Genomic DNA, 4,053 nt, shown 5'->3' with positions numbered 1-4,053 from the left:
ATCTATCTGCGTACTCAAAATTTTTCTAAAAACTCAGATTAAACAGGTCAAAATTTAGACGAGAATTCGTTGAATTTTTCTATGTAATGTAATGTAATGAATTTTTCTGTGTAAAGTTTGAAAGTTTGACTTGTATAGTTTAGATTAAAGCATGAACCACATTTTTATAAAACGATAATAAAAAAAAATTAATTGAAAAACATTGCAAATATTAAGCAAAAAACACCATGCACTCACTTTTGATTGCCAGTATATGTATGCATGTACATATGTGTGTAAACTTTATGCCAAACTATCATTATTTTAAATTGTATTTGCATCTTCATAAAAGGAGAACAAGATAAAAAATTTAACAAAAATTACAAATTAATGAAAATTATGTGAAGATTTACCATATTTTCGTTTATTTGCTCACAAAGAACATCACATTTCATGTTGCTCAACATTGTATTATGTTATCAACATTAAATTCAACAGAATTTTTACATTCCGACTTGAACTTTTCTAACGCTGTTAATTTTTCGTCCGCGAATAGTTTCCACTTTCAGTTTGCACCTTCTCTATCTATCTAAGTTCTCTGCCAGTACCACCACCGATAGTTTGCTTAGCTTTAGCTTATTTCGATTAAATTGAGTTCATTTTTCCTTGTTTTTACAAGCTTTTGTTTAACTTGGTCATCCCGCGGAAATTTCCAATCGATTTTAAACTAATTTTCCGACAAGGTAGACACTTGAAATTTTCAGCATAGTTCCAATAACGATGACAATGCAATTTAAAATATAAATGAATTCCCTAGATGGTCCGGGGATCTTGATATAAAGGCGGCCAAAACATAGTAAAATCAGAGAACGTATAGTTATGAGAAGATGCAAATCGTAAATCTGCTCTTCTTCATTATTTTCTGAAACGTTTCAACCATGGGTCGTAACAGAGAAATGCTAAATTTTATGTTACTGTGCTGCAAAGTCTGCAAGCCTGTAAAATGAATGTTTATCATCTGTTAACCAAACCAGCAAGCATATGAAAACAAAAACTTGTAATTACAATTAAAAATAAATAAATTATTGGATATGCATTGTATGAATTTTGTTTTTAGTAATTGCTCTACTTATCTAAAACATTATGAATTGTACGTTGGTGCCCAATCCTCATTTCGTAAAATGGTAAAATTGTGATCGATTGTGATTTGCCGTCGGCATTTCAGAAACGCTTTGGGTCGAAAAAATCGAGTTTTACTTTTTTACCGATTCGCATGGTAGATGTACGCTAGTTTCAATGCAACAACCCACAGCTTTCTAGCTGCCTTAGTTTTTTCACAAATTCATTTTAAATATGGACACATTGACTAAAAAGTGTACAAGTGCAATGCGCTTGTTAACTAACTTCAAAGTTTGTTTTTCTCGAAAAGTTATTTTTGAGTTTATATATGTACATAAATAATTGGGGCATATTCATAGTTAAAATAAAGTCAACACTAAAATTAGTTATAGCTTTTTTTCATTATTTTCAATGGAATATCTGTGAAAAGCTGCAACTATCTTGACAAACTTTAACTTTAGAGTCGACTTTATTTCAACTACGAATATGCCCCAATAGTTTTGGATTCAAATGAAAATGCATTTCCCACGCATATATATACATATGTATGTACATACATGCTCCATTACTTGATAACGTTTTTACATGCATATATACTTATGTATGTGCATATTACTGCCAAAAAAACTACGTACATGCATATAAATGTACATATGTACAAATCACGGCAGCATACATACATATGCACATAATTACACGTATACTCAAATACAACAATAACTATTTCATTCATAAACGCATTCGCATATTTCTCAAGGTCAAGATATTCCATTCTTAAATACTACAGCAGCACATCTCCCCGCAAATTCATCACCAACAAGCGCAACTTTGTCAATCCGACACAAAAATGTCAAGGCCAAGTGAAAAGTGGCAATTATTTCTCTATATCCAGTAAAATAAGTTATCTCGAATTTTCGTAATTTTTGTTAATTTTTGACAAAATACTAAATTCCTCTGTTCCCTTCCAATATTTCAACCATTAACTAGTATTTTAAGGTGTAATTTTAACAAACATTAAATAAAAGTGTACGTTTTCTGCAGGAAAATACATTGATTTCTTTTTGATAAAATCAAAACTTCTAAAATCACAAACATATTTGGTTTTATCGGAATGTCACAAATGTAACGTGGCAACTTAGCTCGTTTTCATATTTTTCGGTCAGAAATTATAAAATTTTTGTCCATGGCGCGCCACAATTTTTGTACAGGTGGATCAATGTGCCTTGAACACTATATGCATATATGCAAACAAATTAGTTGATTTATTTTTTAATTTTAAAAATTTCTATACCTCTAAGAGTTTATAAAAATATGTTTATATATATCCACGGATTATTTTAAATTTTTTTCATCCGTAACCAAATCTTCAGTACCATAAAAAGATTCAAACACATCAAAGTACAATCAATGCNACATATGTATGTACATACATGCTCCATTACTTGATAACGTTTTTACATGCATATATACTTATGTATGTGCATATTACTGCCAAAAAAACTACGTACATGCATATAAATGTACATATGTACAAATCACGGCAGCATACATACATATGCACATAATTACACGTATACTCAAATACAACAATAACTATTTCATTCATAAACGCATTCGCATATTTCTCAAGGTCAAGATATTCCATTCTTAAATACTACAGCAGCACATCTCCCCGCAAATTCATCACCAACAAGCGCAACTTTGTCAATCCGACACAAAAATGTCAAGGCCAAGTGAAAAGTGGCAATTATTTCTCTATATCCAGTAAAATAAGTTATCTCGAATTTTCGTAATTTTTGTTAATTTTTGACAAAATACTAAATTCCTCTGTTCCCTTCCAATATTTCAACCATTAACTAGTATTTTAAGGTGTAATTTTAACAAACATTAAATAAAAGTGTACGTTTTCTGCAGGAAAATACATTGATTTCTTTTTGATAAAATCAAAACTTCTAAAATCACAAACATATTTGGTTTTATCGGAATGTCACAAATGTAACGTGGCAACTTAGCTCGTTTTCATATTTTTCGGTCCGAAATTGTAAAATTTTTGTCCATGGCGCGCCACAATTTTTGTACAGGTGGATCAATGTGCCTTGAACACTATATGCATATATGCAAACAAATTAGTTGATTTATTTTTTAATTTTAAAAATTTCTATACCTCTAAGAGTTTATAAAAATATGTTTATATATATCCACGGATTATTTTAAATTTTTTTCATCCGTAACCAAATCTTCAGTACCATAAAAAGATTCAAACACATCAAAGTACAATCAATGCGATGTCCAAGTTAGTGCTACTCCACTGTACATGTGTATATGAATGTATGCATGCATGCGTGTAAAAAATGTCAATTCCAGTTTGTGTTTAACCCATTTTAGCGGACATAGTTTTTTTGGCTTCTGCTGGTTCCAAATGTTAACGAAGAACAATTTTTATACCCGAGCGCACTTGTGCACAAGGGTATTATAACTTTGTTCACATAACGGTTGTTTGTAACAGGCAAAACGAATCGAGATAGATATAGACAAATGTATACATAAATGATCAGAATGAAAAGAGAAATCGATTAAGCGGTGACTGTCTGTCCGTCCGTCAGTCCGTCCGTCTGTGCACACGATAACTGGAGTAAAAATTAAGATATCTTAACGAAACTTGGTACGTGTACTTCTTTCGGGCGTAGGACGGATGGTATTGAAAATGGGCAAAATCGGACAATAACCACGCCTACCTCCCATATAACGGTAATTTTCAGAAATACGAAAACTGCGATATTTTAGTAACTACTGAAGATTATTTATTCAAAATTAATATTTAGAATAAGTTTTATACGAAAAATAAGAATATTATAAAGTTTTGGAAAATGGGCGTAGCCACGCCCACTTATGGTTACATGTGTATATCTTGGTAACCGCTGCACCAATTTCTTCCAAACTTGGCACAGTTGTTGG

Source organism: Rhagoletis zephyria, unplaced genomic scaffold (genome assembly GCF_001687245.7).
Source record: "Rhagoletis zephyria isolate East Lansing unplaced genomic scaffold, Rhagoletis_zephyria_1.1 Rzeph_scaffold_00784, whole genome shotgun sequence".
In the NCBI taxonomy this organism is placed as follows: domain Eukaryota; kingdom Metazoa; phylum Arthropoda; class Insecta; order Diptera; family Tephritidae; genus Rhagoletis; species Rhagoletis zephyria.
Note: the sequence above shows the minus strand (reverse complement) of the source record.